A 16,847-nucleotide genomic window follows, 5' to 3' on the forward strand; every position below is an offset into this window, starting at 1 on the left:
TTAGGGCAGGTTGCAGTGTGAAATCCATAGTTTAGAATGAAGCTAACTCAAATTACACCTGCCACAGGCAAACATAAATCATAATTTTTGTTCCATTACAATACAAATAATGAGGTTGCTAAATGTATTTAATATGAAAGGGGGTTGTTAAAGTAAATAATTGTACGGAAGGGGTGTCAGTCAGTAAAGGTTGACTGAAGTTAGTTTAATCACTATGAATATAAAGGAGGAGATTGTGCTGCAGATATGAAACTAAATTTTTTTATATAAAATTGGATGCAATGATTGCAAATCAGTGTGAGATTTAATCATTAGAGGAAAAAATGGCAATGCCATTGATTCTGTGGTAACTAACATGGAGTAGGCAAAGAAACTCACCTTGGGCAAAGAAACTCACCTTGGGCAAGGAAACTCATCTTGGGCAAAGAAACTCACCTTGGGCAAAGAAACTCACCTTGGGCAGGCAAAGAAACTCACCTTGGGCAAGGAAACTCACCTTGGGTAAGGAAACTCACCTTGGGCAAAGAAACTCACCTTGGGCAAAGAAACTCACCTTGGGCAGGCAAAGAAACTCACCTTGGGTAAGGAAACTCACCTTGGGCAAAGAAACTCACCTTGGGCAAAGAAACTCACCTTGGGCAAAGAAACTCACCTTGGGCAAGGAAACTGATCTTGGTCAAAGAAACTCACCTTGGGCAAAGAAACTCATCTTGGGCAGGCAAAGAAACTCACCTTGGGCAAGGAAACTCATCTTGGGCAAAGAAACTCACCTTGGTCAAAGAAACTCACCTTGGTCAAAGAAACTCACCTTGGGCAAAGAAACTCACCTTGGGCAAAGAAATTCAAAAGGGGTGATGATATTATCTAATAACAATTTCGATCCGAATGTGCAAACTGTCCAAACAGATCTGCAAGGAAGGTATATCCCCTTTAAATATGCTATTGGACGATAAACAGATGTGGCTAATTAATCTATATGGTCCAAATAATGATGAATTACTTATTTGAAAGTATATATACTAATCTATGGAACTCAAAAGCAACAAATTACTCTATTATTATGGTGGGAGATTATAATACAGTTTTAAATACCCTAATGGATTTCAAAGGAAATCACACTACATGCACGTAGTGAAATTACGAATATCATGGACACATTAGAACTAGTGGATATATGGAGGCTTAAAAATCCAGACCTAGTGAGATATACATGCGTGAGGCTTAATCAAGCCAGTCCTCTTGACTACTTTCTTGTTTCATTCGCACGGGCACCAAAAGTAAAAAAAAGTTTTGATAGGAGCCACAATTTGGTTGGACCATCAAATAATTGCCGTCCACATTACTCTTACAGAATATTGGAAATGTAATCAAAACCTAGTGGATGACAACCTGTTTTTAAACAAGACAAAGGATTTTATGATCCATTTGCAACCAAGCTTTAACTTCCTGACTGATGTCTTGAGATGTTGCTTCAATATATCCACGTAATTTTCCTGCCTCAAGATGCCATCTATTTTGTGAAGTGCACCAGTCCCTCCTGCAGCAAAGCACCCCCACAACATGATGCTGCTACCCCCGTGCTTCACGGTTGGGATGGTGTTCTTCGGCTTGCAAGCATTCCCCTTTTTCCTCCAAACATAACAGTGGTCATTATGGCCAAACAGTTCTATTTTTGTTTCATCAGACCAGAAAAGTATGATTTTTGTCCCCATGTGCAGTTGCAAACCGTAGTCTGGCTTTTTTATGGCAGTTTTGGAGCAGTGGCTTCTTCCTTGCTGAGCAGCCTTTCAGGTTATGTTGATATAGGACTCGTTTTACTGTGGATATAGATACTTTTGTACCTGTTTCCTCCAGCATCTTCACAAGGTCCTTTGCTGTTGTTCTGGGATTGATTTGCACTTTTCGCACAAAAGTACGTTCATCTCTAGGAGACAGAACGTGTCTCCTTCCTGAGCGGTATGACGGCTGCGTGGTCCCATGGTGTTTATACTTGCGTACTATTGGTTGTACAGATGAACGTGGTACCTTCAGGCGTTTGGAAATTGCTCCCAAGGATGAACCAGACTTGTGGAGGTCTTCAATTTGTTTTCTTAGGTCTTGGCTGATTTCTTTTGATTTTCCCATGATGTCAAGCAAAGAGGCACTGAGTTTGAAGGTAGGCCTTGAAATACATCCACAGGTACACCTCAAATTGACTCAAATGATGTCATTTAGCCTATTAGATGCTTCTAAAGCCATGACATAATTTTCTGGAATTTTCCAAGCTGTTTAAAGGCACAGTCAACTTAGTGTATGTAAACTTCTGGCCCACTGTAGTTGTGATACAGTGAATTATAAATTAAATAATCTGTCTGTAAACAATTTGTGGAGTGGTTGAAAAAGGAGTTTTAATTACTCCAAACTAAGTGTATGTAAACTTCCGACTTCAACTGTATTTATCTTTAACTTACAATCTGTAGGGACTATGCGATTAGAAATTAATGTGAAACATCACAGCACAATTGAATAATATATGGCACATTGAAATCATAAGAGGGCGGCTTAGGGAGATAGGTGGGATAGACTGAGAGCTGAGGGTTGGGTTTATAATCTCATGTTCTATAATAGTTATAGAACTGAAAACTCAATGTATCATGTTTAAGTACTATCTATCCACAATTCTTAAATGGAAAAAGTTTGGAACCACCAAGACTCTTCCTAGAGCTGGCCGCCCGGCCAAACTGAGCAATCGGGGGAGAAGTGTCTTGGTCAGGGAGGTGAACAAGAACCTGATGAGTTCCTCTGTGGAGATAGTTGTCCTTCTGGAAGGTTCTCCTATATCTGCAGCACTCCACCAATCAGGCCTTTGTGTGCCAATCAGGCCTTTGTGTGCCACTACAGGTGTGCCAAGCTTGTAGCATCATACCCAAGAAGACTCGATGCTGTAATCGATGCTATAGGTGCTTCGACAAAGGACTGAGTAAAGGGTCTGAATACTTCTGTAAATGTGATATTTCATTTGTTTATTTTTAATAAATGAGCAAAAATGTATTAAAACATGTTTTTGGTTTGTCATTATGGGCTATTGTGTGTAGATTTATGAGGGGAAGATAAAAAAAAAGAAGAAGTTTTTTAGAACAAGGCAGTAACGTAACAAAATGTGGAAAAAGTCAAGGGTTCTGAATAGTTTCCGAAGGCACTGTACATGTAACTACAAAATAAAAAGTGGGAAAAATAAAGTTTATTTTTGTTTTCCGAAGAGATGGGCCCCAAAATATAATAAATAAAAACATTGACTCTAAAAAAATATATAACAAAAATAAAAAGTTGAATGTCTATTGTGGACCAATATATTTTATACTAAGGGAATAAGGCCTTACAAAGAACACTTCACATCATGGAAGCCCTCCTGTGAGTACTCAAATACCTTCTCTCACCCCCTGAACATGAGGGGAATTATGGAACCTGAAATCATTACCTCATGTAAAAGTTCAATGGGTTATATTGGTTTCTTTGCTGTGCATAGATACTGTATACTTTTGGGGCGGCAGGTAGCCTAGTGGTTTAGAGCACTAACTGAAAGGTTGCTGGATCGAATCCCTGAGCTGACAAGATAAAAATCTGTTGATCTGCCCCTGAACAAGGTAGTTAACCCACTGTTCCCCGGTAGGCCGTCATGGTAAATAAGAATTTCTTCTTGCCTAGTTAAATTAAAAAAAAATTTAAACTAGGCTTTCAGAAAATATATTATATAATGAACTGGACAATGGAGGATGGTAAATCAGAAAACGATCAAGGCCGAATATCAGTGTCATATCATTGATTCACAGTGTCATATTATTGATACTCAGTCATATATTGATAAGAGGTGTCAGATTTTGTTTATTATAGAAAAAATAATAACACTGCACTATGCTTAAACTGTAGAATTTACTGCAGAGTCAAGGGCATAAAGTTGAAATATTAGACAATAACAGATGAAAATAGAAGATTTGGACTTCTATTGTCATGATCGAATGATTGCCTCTTTAGCAGTAACTCTATTTGAAATAATTTGGTTTGTTGAACAGATAAGCTCTCCTCCGATTCTCGCAAAATATACATAATTAGGTTAAGTTTAAATAAAAGGTCATTGATAGCATTATCTGTCAGGCAGTGGTTAACTGGTGCAGTGAATCAGGCGCAGGAGAGCGTACAAGGTGTACAAGGTATTTAGTTCTACGACAGCACCAGTATAAAGACAATACTCAAAGTGCGGAGAAATACCGGTCACTCGAAAATAATGGGCGTAAATACAGCAGTGCGCCGACACCGGCCTTGGGGACGACCCGGGGGACGAGGCGCAGGGCGATCCGGATGGAGACGGTGGAACTCCCGCAGCATCGAAGAGTCACCGAGTCCAGCATCAAAGTACTCAAAGTGCAGAGAAATACCGGTCACTCGAAAATAACGGGTGTAAATACATAACCCGGCAAACATAACCAGCTGACAAGTACCGCCATGAACAATCAATAAACACGCACACTAACATGTGGGAAACAGAGGGTTAAATAATGAACATGTAATTGGGGAATAGAAACCAGGTGTGTAGAAAACAAAGACAAAACAAATGGAAAATGATAAGTGGATCGGCGATGGCTAAAAGACCGGTGACGTCGACCGCCGAACGCCGCCCGAACAAGAAGAAGGAACGACTTCGGCGGAAGTCGTGACAAACTGTTGGGGCTAGGGGGCAGTATTGAGAATTTTGAAAAAAATATGTGCCCATTTTTAACTGCCACCTACACCAACTCAGAAGCTAGGATATGCATATTATTACCAGATTTGGATAGAAAACACTCTGAATTTTCTAAAACTGTTTGAATGGTGTCTGTAAGTATAACAAAACTCATATGGCAGGCAAAAACCTGAGAAAACCTGAGAGAAAAAAAGAATTTTGTGGCTGTACTATTTTTTTAAATCATTGTTTAATAGATACCACAGTGAGAAAGGATTCATTTCGCAACTCCTACGGCTTCCACTAGATGTCAGCGATCTTTATAAAGTTGTTTGAAGCGTCTATGATCAACAGAGACCGGATGACAAGGAAGGGAAGTTGACCTCCCTGGGATGTCGTCACTTCCATTATTGCCTGCACCTGCTCAATCATGTGACGCGAGACAATTTTCAAATACGTTTTTCAAGACACAGGAGAGGTCGGGTTGAAACATTACTGATGTTTCACGTTAAAAATGGCTCTAAAGATTGATGCTAAACAACGTTTGACATGTTTGAACGAACGTAAATAGATTATTTTTTAAACTTTTTAAACTTTTCGCCGTGACTTCCCACCCCCCCGCCCGCGCTACTTTTGAGTAGCCACCGAAGCGCTAACAACATGGAACAACTTGGAGTTATTTGGACATCAATTATGAACTTTGTCAAACGAAACCACATTTGTAGTGGACCTGGGATTTCTGGAAGTGCCAATGGATGAAGATAATCAAAGGTAAGGGATTATTGACGATAGTATTATTGAAATTAGATGGTTACAAGATGATGCTAACCTATATAGCCTAGCCTATTGTTCTTAGCACAGCACCCGGTTTATTGCAACTTGTGATTTCCCAGTAAAGTTATTTTGAAATCTGGCAATACAGTAGCATTTACGAAATGTTAAAATATAATTATTTGAATGACAATATTATAATTTACCAATGTTTTCGAATAGTAATTTTGTAAATTGTAACGTTGTTCACCGGAAGCATTTCAGAGAAGAAAAAAATCTGAATTTCACCGCTACTGTAAAATGCTGTTTTTGGATATAAATATGAACTTGATGGAACAAAAAATGCATGTATTGTATAACATAATGTCCTAGGAGTGTCATCTAATGGAGATTGTCAAAGGTTAGTGCATCATTTTAGCTGGTTTCTGCTTTTGGTGACGCCTGACCTTGAATTGAAAATGGATGTTTGTACTTTTGTGGCTATGTACTGTCCTAACATAATCTAACTTTATGCTTTTGCCGTAAAGCCTCTTTGAAAATCGAACAATGTGGTTAGATTAAGGAGATGTTTATCTTTTAAATTGTGTAAAATAGTTGATTGTTTGAGAAATTGAAATTATTAGATTTTTGATGTTTTGAATTTCCAGCCTTGTTAGCAATCCCGTCTCGGGGTTCATTGCTAACCTGTAGCCCCAACAGGTTAACATTGATATCAAAGTTTCATTGTTTTGTAACTCCTGTCAATATCTGTTTTTATTCCAGATGCTAGTTATTTAGGTTATATAATAATTAGGGGGCTAAGGGGTAAAGATCTAAGATTGTTGGTGACGTCTGCGTTGTGGATGGTGACATGTTTAAAAGTGCACACACTTAAAACATTTTTAAAAAGACTGACCTAAGTGAAGTGGTGAGTAGATTGCATTCTTCCAGTCATAGCAATGACAGTTAAGTCAGTGCACACTCTGTATGAAAGACATTGGTTAGTTCTTGTGAAGATTAAAGATGCTATGAACATGAAAGAACCCATGCTTTCATCCATGCTTATCCATAATGGAAGTGTGTTTTTGTTAATTGAATTAATCCCTACATCAAACGTAATACAATAATCAGAAGAGGTATTATAATAACCCCCTTGAACCCTGTCATCACTGTCCACAGTGCCAAAATCTTTCAGGGGGAAATATAGACTCATGGGGAGTAGTTCTGTTCTCGCTCTCTGCCTTTAAAGCTGCAGTGAAAGAAACACAGTAAGACTTACTCTCTAATTGATATACAGTATAACAGAGGAACAGGGGGATATGAATCACACAGAAATCCTTATTGTGGGTTTTGGAGTATCTGACATTCATGTACAGTAAAACTGAATTATTGCTTCATTATACAATGGGTACTTGTTGTCCCCCCCAGGGCTCTCCAGCATTGATCACATTTTGATGGAGGGATTTAATTTGTCTTTCTTACAAATTGGTGGGGTCAACAGTGAACCACAGTTGGATTTATCAGTGTTTAATCAAGAGGCTGATGAAGCATTATACTCTGGCTCTAGTATACCCTCCCATTCATTACTCAATCAAACACTAGACTGTTTTGAGACAGCAAACCGTTCTTATTTTCATGATTAGGGAGTTGGGTTTTGATTGTAAAGGACTCTGCCCACTGGGCACACACGTCAGTTCAACAACTATTCCATGTTGGTTCAAAGTCATTTCATTGCAATGACATGGAAACAACATTGATTCAACCAGTATGTGCCCATTGGGTGCAGACTGCATACTTGTTTTTGGTTCTGATAATGTCATTCAAATCAGACTCTGGTGGTCACTCAGCATCACTCAGGAGTTGGCATTGGTTGATTGACCAACATCTTATAAGCACAGTTTGTTGCCAGCACAGTACTCATAGAGTAAAGCTAGCAGAGCCACTGCCTCTTTGGCGAGAATTTATGATTTGTGAGATAAACAGTTTTTGCCCTTGATGTGTTTGTCTTTGAGGACCATCACAAACTATACTGTACTGTAATTATGTCAACCAAAGCAAAACTATACCTGTTGTTCAAATTTACAAGACCACTGTGGGCAAAAATTCCAAATGTAGTATAATAGCTCTCATTTTGTCTTTAATGGTAGTTGTCCTTTCGGTATAACAAGCACATAGCATTTTATCCATGTTGAATTTCTCCTAGGTGAGATCAGGTTCTCTAGTTATTTTTTATCTTGGAAAGGCGTGATCCAAGTTTGCCATGTACTGTAAGGCACTCGTCTTTCATTACGTGCAGTAGCTGTCTGAACATAGCTTGTGAAACTGACTGAAAAGGTCAAGCAACGTGGCGAATGCCAGTGAAAGGGAAGGTTACCACTGAAAAGGTAAGGATTCACAGTCAGAATGCACCAAATGCTTGATGTGTTGAGGGGGCTGTAATGATCTCTGTCCCCTGCGAGGCGTGTTCCTTTGTTCTGCTATTGTGCCTCAACAGTGCTGCCTCCTGTTTCCCCTGCCTGCACGTCACTCTCACCCTCCCTGTTAGCGTCTGATTAGCCCACCGTAGTGCCGCACTCTTCCCCAGGACACGCTCAGAATCCTGATGCCCTGCCTGTTACTCCTGCTTGCTCCACTATGATGACGACCCATGCTCTTACTTTAATTCATCCTTTACTTTAGACCCTTAGCACAGTTACGCTAAGCAGCACTAATGGTACTTATGAACTCAGCCCTGATGCCTTGAAGTTTTGCTGCCTGTCGCAGAACCATTTGATTTCCACGCCTGAGATGCTTACTGTGTTCGTGGAGAATAAAAATATTGTACTCCAGGTGGCCTCAGCGTTTTACAAAGGTTCCAGTGCCTTGTAAGTGAAAAAGTTACATTAAAGAGACATTGTGCGCACAAAGGAGTTCTCTATGGTTAAATGGTGAGTAAATGGTGAGTGAGATAACCTTCACATCTCCAGGGACATTACTGTAGTTTTATTCCTGTCTCTGTGGACATCCACCTGTTGTTAGAACCCTAACATTGTCCCAAGGCTATTGCGCACAGCGCATATAGGACTGGGATATCAACCACTCAAAGTTGGCGTTAGTGGGAGTGACCATAGAATTCTATGGGAGTGACCTTACTGAATAAAGTATTTGTCATCATTACATTTTTGTGAATCACATGACTGCAAGGCTTGTGCTTGTGCTTGTGTTGTGCTAGCGTACAGGGGAGGATTAGAGGAAAAGTGTTGTTGGGAGATGATTGGTTGGTAGATTAAGCTGATTAAGTCAATGCCTATGCATCTGGAGTTTCTCCCGGCTCTCTGTATTGGCTAACAAAAGCCAAGTTTGACCCGTTGGTCCACCAGAGTCTTTGCATATTCAGGCAGAAGTTTCTGAGAACGACATTATAAGAATCCAGGAAAGAACATGGAACAAAATAACCCTTTCCAGGCATGAATGTACTCTCAGGGTATCTACTGCTGCTTTTCGGGAAAAGCGTCGCTAAAATGATGCCTGATATTCCTGATCACTTCTCAGAATGAGGATGTTGTATCAGCTTTGCTTGCTCCTTTATGCTTTCTCAACTGTGCCTATATGTAAAATAATAGTGAAGGCATCAAAACTATGAAATAACACATATGGAATCATGTAGTGACCAAAAAAGTGTTAAAAACATCAAAATATATTTTAGATTTTAGATTCTTCAAAGTAGCCACTCTTTGCCTTGATGAAAGCTTTGCACACTTGGCATTCTCTCAACCAGCTTCACCTGGAATGCTTTTCGAACAGTCTTGAAGGAGTTCCCACATATGCTGAGCACTTGTTGGCTGCTTTTCCTTCCCTCTGCAGTCCAACTCATCCCAAAACAGGTGGGGTGATTGTGGAGGTCAGGTCATCTGATGCAGCACTCCATCACTCTCCTTCTTGGTCAAACAGCCCTTACACAGCCTGGAGGTGTGTTGGGTCATTGTCCTGTTGAAAAAGAAATAGTAGTCCCACTAAGCGCAAACCAGATGAGATGGTGTATCGCTGCAGAATGCTGTGGTAGCAATGCTGGTTAAGTGTGCCTTGAATTCTAAATAAATCACTGACGGTGTCACCAGCAAAGCACCCCCACACCATCACACCTCCTCCATGCTTCACAGTGAGAACCACACATGCAGAGATCATCCGTTCACTTACTCTGCATCTCAGAAAGACACAGCGGTTGGAACCAAAAATCTCCAATTTGGACAGATTTTAATGTCTATTGCTCGTGTTTCTTTTTCTTCTTCTTTTTTTCACCTTTATTTAACCTGTTAGGGCTAGGGGGCAGTATTTGCACGGCTGGATAAAAAAATGTACCCGATTTAATCTGGTTACTAATCCTACCCAGTAACTAGAATATGCATATACTTATTATATATGGATAGAAAACACCCTAAAGTTTCTAAAACTGTTTGAATGGTGTCTGTGAGTATAACAGAACTCATTTGGCAGGCAAAACCCTGAGACAGATTCTGACAGGAAGTGGATATCTGATGTGTTGTATTACCTTTAAACCTATGCCATTGAAAAACACAGGGGCTGAGGAATATTTTGGCACTTCCTATTGCTTCCACTAGATGTCACCAGCCTTTACAAAGTGTTTTGAGTCTTCTGGAGGGAGATCTGACCGAACAAGAGCCATGGAACGATGATGGCCCATTAGACACCTGGCGCGCGAGTTCATGTTGGGTACCCTCGTTCCAATACGTTATAAAAGAGAATGCATTCGTCCACCTTGAATATTATTCATGTTCTGGTTAAAAAAGGCCCTAATGATTTATGCTATACAACGTTTGACATGTTTGAACGAACGTAAATATATTTTTTCCCCTCGTTCATGAAGTGAAGTCCGGCGGGCTTAGATCATGTGCTAACAAGACGGAGATTTTTGGACATAAATGATGAGCTTTTTTGAACAAAACTACATTCGTTATGGACCTGTGATACCTGGAAGTGACATCTGATGAAGACAATCAAAGGTAATGGATTATTTACATAGTATTTTCGATTTTAGATCTCCCCAACATGGCGGCTAGTCTGTATCGCAACGCGTATTTTTCTGGGCGCAGTGCTCAGATTATTGCAAAGTGTGATTTCCCAGTAAGGTTATTTTTAAATCTGGCAAGTTGATTGCGTTCAAGAGATGTAAATCTATAATTCTTTAAATGACAATATAATATTTTACCAATGTTTTCTAATTTTAATTATTTAATTTGTGGTGCTGACTTGAATGCCGGTTATTGGAGGGAAACGATTTCCTGAACATCAACGCCACAGTAAAACGCTGTTTTTGGATATAAATATGAACTTGATAGAACTAAAAATGCATGCATTGTCTAACACAATGTCCTAGGAGTGTCATCTGTTGGAGATTGTAAAAGGTTAGTGCATCATTTTAGCTGATTTTATGGTTTTGGTGACGCCTGTCTTTGAATTGGCACAACATTACACACAACTCTTGTAAATGTACTGTCCTAACATACTCTAAATTTATGCTTTCGCCGTAAAACCTTTTTGAAATCGTAAAACGTGGTTAGATTAAGGAGATGTTTATCTTTCAAAGGGTGTAAAATAGTTTTGAAATATGTTTGAAAAATTTGAATTTTGACATTTATTTGGATTCAAATTTGCCGCTCTTGAAATGCACCTGCTGTTGATGGAGTGCACCACGGGTGGGACGCTTGCGTCCCACCTAGCCCATAGAGGTTAACCAGGTAGGCCAGTTGAGAACAAGGTTTCATTTATAACTGCGACCTGGCCAAGATAATGCAAAGCAGTGCGACAAAAACTACACAGAGTTACACATAAACAAGCGTACAGTCAATAACACAAAATAAAATAAAAATAGAAAAATCTATGTACAGTGTGTGCAAATGTAGAAGAGTAGGGAGGTAGGCAATAAATAGGCCCTAGAGGTGAAAATAATTACAATTTAGCATTAATACTGGAGTGATACATGTGCGGATGATGATGTGCAAGTAGAGATACTGGGGTGCAAAAGAGCAAGAGGGTAAGCAATACTATGGGGATGAGGTCTCTTTTTCTTATTGATGTCCTTTAGCGGGGGTTTCTTTGCAGCAATTTGACCATGAAGGCCTGGTTCACGCAGTCTCCTCAGAACAGTTGATGTTGACATGTGTCTGTTACTTGAACTCTGTGAAGCATTTGGGCTGCATTTTCTGAGGCTGGTAACTCTAATGAACTTATCCTCTGCAGCAGAGGTAACTCTGGGTCTTGCTTTCCTGTGGCAGTTATCATGAGAGCCAGTTTCATCATAGCGCTTGATGGTTTTTGCGACTGCACTTGAAGAAACTTTCAAAGTTCTTCAAATTTTCCGCATTGACTGACCTTCATGTCTTAATGTAGTGATGGACTTCTCTTTGCTTATTTGAGCTGTTATTGCCATAATATGGACTTGGTCTTTTACCAAATAGGGCTATCTTCTGAATACCACCTCTACCTTGTCACAACACAACTGATTGGCTCAAACGCATTAAGAAGGAAAGAAATTCCACAAATGAACTTTTAACAAGGCACACCTGTTAATTGAAATGCCTTCCAGGTGATTACCTCATGAAGCTGGTTGAGAGAATGCCAAGAGTGTGCAAAGCTGTCATCAAGGCAAAGGGTGGCTACTTTGAAGAATCTAAAATATGAAATACATATTGATTTGTTTAACTTCTACCGTCCCACCTGCCCAACATCCGGTGAAGTTGCAGAGCGCGAAATTCAAATGACAGAATTATAAATATTTAACTTTCATTAAATCACTAGTGTAATACATCAAAATAAAGCTTTACTTCTTGTTAATCCAGCCGCTGTGTCAGATTTCAAAAAGGCTTTACGGCGAAAGCACACCATGCGATTATCTGAGGACAGCGCCCCGCATACAAAAGCATGAAAAACATATTTCAACCAGGCAGGTGCGCCACGAAAGTCAGAAATAGCGATATAATAAATGCCTTACCTTTAATGATGTTCTTCTGTTGGCACTCCAAAAGGTCCCAGATACGACACAAATGGTCCTTTTGTTTGATAATGTCCTTCTTTATATCCATAAAAACTCAGTTTATCTGGCGCGCTTCAGTCAATAATCCACCCAGTTTCCCTCCATCAAAATGCATACAAAATGAAACCCAAACGTTACTAGTAAACTTTTCCAAACAAGTCAAACAACGTTTATAATCAAACCTTAGGTACCTCTAATACGTAAATAAACGATCAAATTTAAGACAGAGAATCGTTATTGTCTTTACCGGAGAAAAATACCAAAGAACGTGCTCTCTGCCACGCGCTTGGAAACACTACAGCCAAAATGGAAGCCTCCTAGAAAAACTACAATTTATGGCTCATTTTTCCAAAAACCAGCATGAAACTCTTTCTAAAGACTGTTGACATCTAATGGAAGCCCTAGGAACTGCAATCAATAAAAGTGACAGCCATTGAAAACAGTGGTAGGCTGATTTTTTTTTGGGGGGGGCGGATGGTTTGTCCTCGGGGTTTCGCCTGCCATATCAGTTCTGTTATACTCACAGACATCATTTTAACAGTTTTAGAAACTTTAGAGAGTTTTCTATCCAAATCTACCAATTATATGCATATCCTAGCTTCTGGGCCTGAGTAACAGGCAGTTTACTTTGGGCAGGCTTTTCATCCGGACGTGAAAATACTGCCCCCTACACAAGAGAGGTTAACATTTTTTGGTTACTACATGATGTGTTATTTCATAGTTTTGATCTCTTCACTATTATTCTACAATGTTGAAAACCCTTGAATGAGTAAGTGTCCAAACTTTTGATTGGTACTGTTTATATATGCACCTACAGTGCATTCGGAAAGTATTCAGACTCCTTGACTTTTTCCACTTTGTTACGTTACAGCCTTAATCTAAAATGTATTAAATCATTTTTGACCCCTTCATCAATCTACACACAATTCTCAATCTATACACAATACTCCATAAAGAAATAAATAAAGAAAAAAAAGAAAGACATTTTGGCTATTACAGCCTCAAGTCTTCTTAGGTATGACGCTACAGGCTTAGCACACCTGTATTTGGGGAGTTTCTCCCATTCTTCTCTACAGATCCTCTCAAGCTCTGTCAGGTTGAATGGGTTTCAAGTATGGGCTCTGGCTGAGCCACTCATGGACATTCAGAGACTGGTCTAGAAGCCACTCCTGCATTGTCTTGGCTGTGTACTCGGGGTCGTTGTCCTGTTGGAAGGAGAACCTTCGCCCCAGTCTGAGGTCCTGAGTGCTCTATAGCATGTTTTCATCAAGGATCTCTCTGTACTTTGATCAGTTCATATTGTCCTTGATCCTGACTAATCTCCATGTCCCTGCTGCTGAAAAACATCCCCACAGCATGATGCGGCCACCACTATGCTTCACTGTGGGGATGGTGCCAGGTTTCCTCCAGACGTGACGCTTCACATTCAGGCCAAAGAGATAAGTCTTGTTTTCATCAGACCAGAGAATCTTGCTTCATATGGTCTGAGAGTCCTTCATGTGCCTTCTGGCAAAATCCAAGCGGGCTGTCATGTGCTTTTTACTGAGGAGTTGCTTCCGTCTGGCCACTCTACCGTAAAGGCCTGATTGGTGGAGTGCTGCAGAGATGGTTGTCCTTATGGAAGGTTCTCCCATCCCCACAGATGAACTCTGGAGCTCTGTCAGAGTGACCATCGAGTTCTTGGTCACCTCCCTGACCAAGGCCCTTCTCCCCTGATTGCTCAGTTATGCCAGGCGGACAGCTCTAGGAAGAGTCTTGGTGGTTCCAAACTTCTTCCATTTAAGAATGATGGAGGCCACAATGCTCTTGGGGACTGTCAATGCTGCAGAAATGTTTTGGTAGCCTTCCCCAGATCTGTGTCTTAATACAACCCTGTCTCGCAGCTCTACGGACAATTCCTTCGACCTCACTGCTTGGTTTTTGCTCTGACGTGCACTGTCAACTGTGGGACCTTATATAGACAGGTGTGTGCGCCTTTCCAAATCATGTCCAATCAATTGAATTTACCACAGGTGGACTCCAGTCAAGTTGTAGAAACATCCCAAGGCTGATCAATGGAAACAGAATGCACCTGAGCGCAATTTTGAGACTCATAGCAAAGGGTCTGAATACTTATGTAAATTAATATTTCAGGTTTTAATTTTTTATACATTTGCATAGAAAATAGGGTATTGTGTGTAGATTAATGAGCATTTATTTTATTTCATCAATTTTAAAATAAGGCTGTAACGTAACAAAATGTGAAAAAAGTGAATGGGTCTGAATAATTTGCAAATGCACTTTATATTTAAAGAAACCACTAACATTATGTGCATATCCTAAAAGGCATGTTGGTGATTCAAGGTTGCATGACTCCCTTCAAAGATTCATTTTCAGTTCATCTTTTTTTCTGGGATTTCAATAGGACTGAAGAAGTTGTTTTCAAGATCTTGAAGGACAGAACATGAAAGGTATATAGACATGAATCAGAAGGACAAAGCAGGAAAGACACCAGCTGTTCCATACATCCTGGTGTTTACTGTACAGGAACAGCAGCTTAGTACAAATATTTTCAGGAGAGGCCAATACAATATGTGTTTTACAATGGCAAGAAAAAGTATGTGAACCCTTTGGAATTACCTGGATTTATGCATAAATTGGTCATAAACTTTGATCTGATCTTCATCTAAGTCACAACAATAGACAAACACAGTCTGTTTAATAACACACAAACAATTATACATTTTCATGTCTTTTTTGAACACACTGTGTAAACATTCACAGTGCAGGGTGGAAAAAGTATGTGAACCCTTGGATTTAATAACTGGTTGACCCTCCTTTGGCAGCAATAACCTCAACCAAACGTTTTCTGTAGTCAGACCTGCACAACGGCCAGGAAGTATTTTTGACCATTCCTCTTTACAAAACTGTTTCAGTTCAGCAATATTCTTGGGATGTCTGGTGTGAACTGCTCTCTTGAGGTCATGCCACTGCATCTCAATTGGGTTGAGGTCAGGACTCTGACTGGGCCACTCCAGAAGGCGTATTTTCTTCTATTGAAGCCATTCTGTTGTTGATTTACTTCTGTGTTTTGGGTCGTTGTCCTGTTGCATCACCTAACTTCTGTTGAGCTTCAATTGGCAGACAGCCTTACATTATCCTGCAAAATGTCTTGATAAACTTGGGAATTCATTTTTCCGTCGATGATTGCATGCTGTCCTGATCCTGAGGCAGCAAAGCAGCACCAAACCATGATGCTCCCCATCATACTTTACAGTTGGGATAAGTTTTTGAGGTTGGTGTGCTGTGCCTTTTTTCCACACATAGTGTTGTGTGTTCCTTGCAAACAACTCAACTGTAGTTTCATCTGTCCACAGAATATTTGGCCAGTAGCGCTGTGGAAAATCCAGGTGCACTTTTGCAAACTTCAGACGTGCAGCAATGTTTATTTTGGGCTGCAGTGGCATCTTCCGTGGTGTCCTCCCATGAACACCATTCTAGTTTAATGTTTTACATATTGTAGACTTGTCAACAGAGATGTTAACATGTTCCAGAAATTTCTGGAAATCTTTAGCTGACACTCTAGGATTCTTCTTAACCTCATTGAGCATTCTGCACTGTGCTCTTGCAGTCATCTTTCCCTTATGGCCACTCCTAGGGAGTCTAGAAACAGTGCTGAACTTTCTCCATTTATAAACAGTTTGTCTTACCGTGGACTGATGAGCATCAAGGCTTTTGGAGATACTTTTGTAACCCTTTCCAGCTTTATGCAAGTCAACAATTCTTAATCTTAGGTCTTCTGAGATGTCTTTTGTTCGCGGCATGGTTCACATCAGGCAATGCTTCTTGTGAATAGCAAACTCAAATTTTGTGAGTGTTTTTTATAGGGCTAGGCAGCTCTAGCCAAGATCTCCAATCTCGTCTCATTGATTGGACTCCAGGTTAGCTGACTCCTGACTCCAATTATCTTTTGGAGAAGTCATTAGCCTACACTGTGAATGTTTAAATGATGTATTCAATATAGACAAGAAAATACAATAATTTGTGTGTTATTAGTTTAAGCACACTGTTTGTATATTGTTATGACTTAGATGAAGATCAGATATAATTTTCTTGCCACTGTATACTGTATAAACCTCCACAGGCAATGTCTACAATACAAGCCCACTGCAAATGCATGAATTTGATTTTACAAAGTCACTTTACAATGCATCGTTCAGCTATTGAGGTCTTATATTATCTTGTAGTTTTTATCAAGCTCACTTCATTTTATTTTCATGTTTCATACTCAACTTTTTCAGGCAAGAAATTAAACAGCAGAATGCCACACCAGTCATTTGATGACCAAGTTATTCATGGCTTGTAAAGCAAACCCAGTAATTGGCATATAGA

General features: G+C 39.8%; 1 protein-coding gene across 3 annotated transcripts in view; it reads left to right on the top strand.

Annotated features, from left to right (window-relative positions):
* LOC106565727 (contactin-4) overlaps nt 1-16,847 on the top strand; it is a 257,951-nt gene that overhangs the window by 60,216 nt on the left and 180,888 nt on the right. The gene's annotated exons all lie outside the window — the stretch shown is intronic.

The sequence above is a fragment of the Salmo salar genome, chromosome 12, assembly GCF_965601325.2.
Source record: "Salmo salar chromosome 12, fSalSal1, whole genome shotgun sequence".
In the NCBI taxonomy this organism is placed as follows: domain Eukaryota; kingdom Metazoa; phylum Chordata; class Actinopteri; order Salmoniformes; family Salmonidae; genus Salmo; species Salmo salar.